Source organism: Ruditapes philippinarum, unplaced genomic scaffold (assembly GCF_026571515.1).
Source record: "Ruditapes philippinarum isolate M1 unplaced genomic scaffold, ASM2657151v2 ctg5078_1_1_1_1, whole genome shotgun sequence".
In the NCBI taxonomy this organism is placed as follows: domain Eukaryota; kingdom Metazoa; phylum Mollusca; class Bivalvia; order Venerida; family Veneridae; genus Ruditapes; species Ruditapes philippinarum.
Genome location: NW_026855318.1, coordinates 917 through 7249, shown reverse-complemented (window position 1 = coordinate 7249; position 6333 = coordinate 917). Strand labels below are relative to the sequence as shown.

Sequence of the window (6333 nt, the reverse complement as noted above, 5' to 3'; positions counted from 1 at the left end):
TGAATCTCTTGCCACTCGCAAAATGCAAGGAATTCATCCTCTATCACTGTTATCTGATGCTCGAGACAATAGGCACATAGTCTTTCATCTCTGGGAATCCCCATATGTCTATATGTCTACCAAGTTCGATACCCAGTTTATGACTCGAACACCGCAATTTGGCAATGCTTTTACGTAGATAAAATGCGACAATTTAAAGTATAGCTCTACATCTAACAAGGATTTAAACTCTTTATAATGATTACATCTAGAAGAGTTACTAATGCGATTATGTCAGTCCTGTGTTAGTCAATAAGATACCCGCTGTTTAAATTTAGTTATAAACATAGTGATTTCACCCAGATCTTGGGATAACCATACAAATCTAAAACCAAACTTAAAAAGAGTTTCTCGAACCTCGAATGCCCATGTTCGTCTTCCAACGTCATCTAAGTCTTTATGCATCGGATAACAGTTTCTAGGATATCTATAAGTTTGCATTTGCAGCAATATTTTACAAATCTAGTAACATAATCAACATATAATGGTAAACGACCGCATTCTCCTATCGCTACATCATTGTGTGTTGTTTTATTAACTCACAAACACTGCTTACAGTATTTTACTTGGGCCCTCTATATGATATCAGAATAATAAAATCCCCATACATGTATCTATGATCCGTACAATAGTATAGTTTTAACCATTGAATCAAAAATCTTAAAACATTCCAAATAATCAAAATATCCGAATTGTCTTTGATACTCTCTTATACAATAAAGAGATTGTGTTGCTTGCGACGGCAAATGATACTGTGCTTTTGACCATGACAATTTAGGGATGAAAAGCAGACCCATATATTTATAAACTGATAAAGTGTTAATTATTGTGTCCCAAAATTTCCATGCCTCTTAGTTGTAGTATCTACATAGTGCTTTAAAGGACCACCTCTGAGGAATACTATTACTTCTGTCTTGCCTAAATTGACACTCATGCCGACATTGACACTGATGCCGACATTGTCACAGAACGACTTGATATGAGTAGCATTAAGTTGGCGTTGCAAATTATATAACAACAGTGGTGTCAGCAGGGTTTGCAACATCATCTGCAAATAATAACGAAATAATATCCGAAATGTTATTATTTACATAAATACAATCACCACATTGTTCCCGAAGATAAGTATATAGGTTATTAATAAAAAGAACAATAATCAAAGGACTACTTAATTATATATCCCTGTCTTGTTCCTTTTGAACATGGGAAACTATTTGTCACACGTGATTGACTTAATTTAGGTTCTTATACATACTTTTTAATGCACATATTGTTTTTGGATAGGGAAAAGGATTGGTTGGTGGAATTCCACCCTCAAAAATGCCAGATACTCCACATAACAAACAAGAGAAAACCAATCAGACATCCATATAACATCCATGGACACATCTTAGAAGAAGTAGATACAGCAAAATATTTAGGCCTCACTTCCAAAAGTCACTTAACTGGAATCATCACATTGACCTCACTACAAAAAAGCCAACAATGCCACATCTTTTCTACAGAGAAACATCCATCAATTCCCAAGAAGGACCAAAGAGCTCTGCTATATGACCCTCGTGAGACCTCTGGTGGAATACTTCTCTATCATCTGGGACCCATTCACTGAGGCAAATATCTGGAAACTGGAGATGGTGCAGGGCCGAGCGGCAAGAATGATCTTCTCAGACTACAGAAGAACCAGCAGTGTGACACCGATGCTGCAACACTTACAGTGGCCTACCCTCCGAGAACGCAGAGCCCATGCCAAGGTGACCGTGATGTACCGCATAGTAAACGGCCTAGTTGAAGTCCCTACATCCAACCTCACTGCAATCATCTCTGCTCGAGGACATGAACTCCACTACCTGGTACCATTTGCAAGAACCCAGTGCTACCAGCGATCCTTCTTCCCAGACACCTTCCGCCTCTGGAACAGTCTTCCCCAGGCAGTTGTAAGCTGTACAACCATAGACAGCTTCAAGAGGGAAGTAGCCCTAGGTTCTATGATATCACGGTACTTAACGATTATTGGAAAAAAATCAAATATAAATATCATACATAAATAAGATTTTCCTTCTATTTAATCAGTGAACCTTTTCCAAAACTGTTTGTCAAATTTTTTTTTTTTCAAAAAATCCAATTAAAATGACATTCTTAAACTATTTCCAATGTCTGCCATTTTGGGTTATTTCAGAGGAGGTTACTATAGTATCACGGTAATCCCCAAAAATGCAAGTATGGAAGGATAGATAGGTCAAAATCTTCTAGCTATGTTGTGAAAAACTTCCAACAGTTAACTTGCTATAAAATTCAAACTATATGAACAGATGGTATGTCAGTTTATGTGATTATAATATATTTATATTGACTGTGTAAAAACATTTCAGGAAAATAGTAGTAAAATATGACAATTTTATAAAATATTTTTCTTGTCTCGAATACATTCATTACTTACAAAATTGAATTTTTTGCAGATAAATAGCATCATCGTGTGTTGCTTTTATTAGCAGTCACATAAAATGTAAATACCATGATATCATAGGAACCGATAGACTGCCAGGTGTTTTTACCTTTTCAGCACTATACAAAGTACTTTTTAAATGACTTTTGTACATACATACATAGACACTTCTCACACAGCGCTGCACTAGTACGAGTATACGCCGGAAGGTGTCTGTACTATATTGGAAGAAGAAGAATTGTGGAGGGACTTTATTTAGTATTATTTAACCTATAAAAAAATGGAAGTATTTAGCGTTGATCAACCTATCGCGCACCTGTTTAGTATAACAATAATGAATACCAAACGAAAATATGTTTATTTTATTTCTTTTTTTAATTATTTTTTGGAGATGTGATAAATTTTGAATATCAATTATATGTACATCATTGATTTATCGATAAATTTTATAAGCAGTAGTTCAGTGTATCTCAAAAACTTATCCTCAATAAGAAGTTTTTATAAAATTTCGTTTAAATAATTTAGCTTATTGAAAACCCATAGCAACTTTTGGCATCAAAATGGCGACTCGCGGAAATTTTTAACAAATTGTTGTGATTCGTATCTGTTGAGGATTTACGATAATATTTGTATCCTTACCATGTTAACACCCTTACTGTTGTTCTTTTATTCTTCTTAATATCTGTAATATTGACGCGTTTTATAAACTAAAAAGAATTTTAATACAGATTTAGACTTCGGATAAAATAAAAACAGGAACAAATTTTTACAAAATGCAAAAAGATAAAGATCAATAAAATAAATAAATGAAGTGAGAATTGCTTGTTAATGTTTAACAGAGATGTAGATAAAAGAGATAGACAACTTCCTTGCCAGTTAAACTGAAATTACAAATTTCTAAACTTAAAATCTGTCGACGTTCATTTTGGTATCTTACAAACAGATGTTTCCTCACATTTTGTCTTCAAATTATATGAAAAGGGCAAAGCCTTGAAGCGACCTCGATTTTCTTTGACCGTAAAATAGTTTAAAATAATCATTCATTTCTATTTTACAGTTTCCGTTTTAAAATTGTCATTGGGTATTTTATACACTGCTTCCGCTTTTTCTGGTTCCCCCTTTCTATTATGATTCCCATAGAAGTGCGCAGGACACCAATCTACGCTTCCATTTTCAATCAGAGTACATTGGCTTTTTTTTGTTATCTTGTAATTCGAAAAGTTGTGATGTGTCAATTTGGTACTTCAGATGAAAGTTTTCAAAACCATCACTTTCTAGCAAGTACTCGCGCTACCGTAAAGCTCGCTTTGCGAGCAGGCCCTTTGAGCCAGCTTGTCAATCTCGCTATTGAATAATTCATTTAATGTTATGCCTTGATTTATATTAATGTTGGTTAAAATTTAAATAAACACTCTGACACAATTCAAATATTGTGCCAAAAGAACCTGAAATGGATGATTTAAATGGTGCCAAATATTTTTTCTGATTAAGCAATTTTACGATGCAAACCTTCCCAAACTGGGCTTTAAACTTTTTTTTCCAAAAAGGCAATTACTCATTTAACCTTAACAATTATCAAAGTTGCTGTTAAATTGACAGCTGAAATATGTCGTTAAAAACAACGAGTCCGACGAGATCGTCGCGAGCAGAGTTGCTGGACGGGACAACTTCTAAAGCAGGGATTGAGTCCAGCCGTACCCCTGAGAGAACTGATAGAACAGAAAAACATGAAAGGTAATCATTCTACACATGTATTTTATTTGTACTTTAGCAAAATAGTAGTTCTGTTAAGGCCTTGATTAATTATAATCTGAGGCAATTAATCTCTACAGTCATTGAATTTAAGATTTTGAATTTATTCTACTATATATTTAAATAAATGTTCTTAAAATTTGCTAAATTTCAATGACTGGTCTACTTATTTTTCAATTCTTGAATTTTGTTATAATTTATACCACTATGTTTTTTGTTTTTTTTACATAATGGAATGGCGGTCTTCAAATTAGTGCTACTCCGTGGCTCGAGGCCACTTAATTTAGCATCTGTATTATGTCATATTGCAAGGTTTGTTGGTTGTCTGACATGCCTGTAGAGTTTTTGGCTGTGAAAAGATACCTTAAGAAAAATTAATCAAAATAATGAGGCAAGATTTGCAATATGATCGATCTTTTTGCCTTTTTTTGCAAATGAAACCCATTAATTTCAGTCCTAAATGTTCAAAACACAGCAAGAGATGTCTAAATTGTATTGAGTACTGTATAATTATGGCCCTGAATACAAGAAGTAATTTGCTTCTTTTAAAATGATGAAGGGAAGCATGATGAAGTGCTTTCCTTTACCCATCAATTTATTACCTTTGTTCATATTAGGTCCGGCTAAAGATCACCATGTCCTGTAAGATTTAAAATTTTACTGACCCGATCGAATGTCCTGTGCTTTTTAAAGTTTTGCGTGAAAACTGGGACCGGAAATAAGTTTTTTCGAAGTTTTTTGTACCATAATAACATTTGATGTCTTCAGCAAAAACTTTTGGTCATTCATATTGAGCAAGGCTTCGTTATTCTAGAAAAATCACTGCAGTTGTGAAAAATTTACCCCAAAATGTATCATAATGTTTAAATGGTTTTTACTCAAATCGGGCTAAGAATCACACACAAAAAAAAAATGGCATAACTTATTTATATTGATAATGAGCTGTTCCAAAAAATTGTTTGGCAAAAAAGTTCTAAATAACATAGGAGCAGGCACCTTCATCCAAGATGGTCGAAAGGAAGCCGACAACCTTCATCCGAGACTTCGTCAACTTTCCACCCGGCCCGACAGCCTTTGTATAAAGGGTGAGAAACAAAATGCACGAGTTTGAAATGGCATGTGTGCTCTACATTTGTATTTGCAGTTAAATAGTTGATGATGATGATCATCATCACTTATCATCATTATTATCATCATGATTTAATATTATCATCATGATTATTATAATCATTATCAATATCATCACAAATCATCATCATCATCATGAGCATCATCATTATAATTAGCATCATCATCATGATTATTATCATCATCATCAATATCATCATTGCAAATCATCATCATCAATATCATCATCATCATCATCATCAACAACATGATTATAATCAATATCATCATCATCAACATTATCATCATCATCATCATCACTAATCAGGGGAAGACTTCATGATGCACCTAAGTTTTTAAAATGCTGTGTTACTACAGTGTGTTACTTTTCTGCCTTTGAAATTATTTTATTTTTTTTATTGAGAAATCATGTCTGGCTTTTATGCATAGTCTTCAATAACTTAATTACTTTATTTTATTTATTTTTTTAAATGGAACCTCAGTGGAGTTCCTTTAATAAAGAAAATAATTATAATTGAAATTTAAGATGACTTATAATAATTAACATGGGACCCTGCTGACTGTAACTGACTCCATCCATGTGACCGAAATTGATGAAGTTATATATCTTTGATAAACATATTTGAAAGCACATTTTTTATAGTTCTAATAAGCGTCCCCCTCCTTTTATTTGAAAAAATGTAAGCCCCAGGGGGCATTAAATAGAGACAATATGGTACATGATCCACATGGTCCACTATTCAGTCAGACTACATTTTTTGAAAATTCCCCTAAAGTAATGAATGGTTTGGTCCACATTAAAAGATGGGCAAGTCCATTTAAAGCATTTAACACGGTCTGGGATAATCTTTAAAGGTAGGGTAGCATTTCAAAGTATACCTGAATGTTCTTTTGTTTTTAAGAACATTTATTTGTTAATGATACAATAAACAAAGAGAAGAAGAATTTGAGATTTTTTTGCAACTTAACCT

General features: G+C 33.5%; 1 long non-coding RNA gene across 1 annotated transcript; it reads left to right on the top strand.

Annotated features, from left to right (window-relative positions):
* The first annotated feature begins 2982 nt into the window (after window positions 1–2982).
* LOC132742919 (uncharacterized) lies at window positions 2983–5338 on the top strand. Its single transcript, XR_009627502.1, has 3 exons — window positions 2983–3111; window positions 4064–4216; window positions 5221–5338. It is a non-coding gene; the product is annotated as an uncharacterized LOC132742919 (long non-coding RNA).
* The last annotated feature ends 995 nt before the right edge of the window (window positions 5339–6333 follow it).